Here is a 554-nt window from a genome sequence, read left to right as displayed (position 1 = left end):
CGAGTGGAATAAGCTTCCACTCCAGGATGCCCGGTCGATGGCACCGGCAGGCGCAGCAGTTCGTCGGGGCCCTAGTCTCTGTAGCAGAAAGCGGCAGCGGGATTTACGTGGCGCCAGTTTAAAAAATAATACACCTGTTCACGTCGCACAAAAGCTCGCTTGCGGACCACAAGTATAAAGTCCTCGATGTGTGAGCGCAGGCTGTTGTGCTCCTTGCTTCATCCCCTTTTTGTATTATGTTCCACCTAATTTCTTGTACGAGTTATTGCTTATGGTGGTACCCGCACGGCGACGACACGACTTAATTAGCCGTGCTCGCGCGGCTACCCTGGTGAAGTTAGCCCCCCAACATTTAAAAAAATTAAATTTCTTTAGCTCATTCGATTGTTCATCGTTTGCACATGTATGCACATTTTGATTTTTCGTTTGCACATCCTTAGTTCAAAAGTTATTAAAAAAACAATTTTGGGGAGGCCAACTTCATGATAGTCCCCTAACTACAAGCGAATTAACTTCAAATAAGCTCAATCAATAGATTTTCGTTTGCACATTCC

The sequence above is a fragment of the Wasmannia auropunctata genome, unplaced genomic scaffold (assembly GCF_000956235.1).
Source record: "Wasmannia auropunctata unplaced genomic scaffold, wasmannia.A_1.0 LD336061.1, whole genome shotgun sequence".
NCBI lineage: Eukaryota > Metazoa > Arthropoda > Insecta > Hymenoptera > Formicidae > Wasmannia > Wasmannia auropunctata.
The sequence above is the reverse complement of the archived record's forward strand: the minus strand, read 5'-3'. Positions refer to the sequence as shown.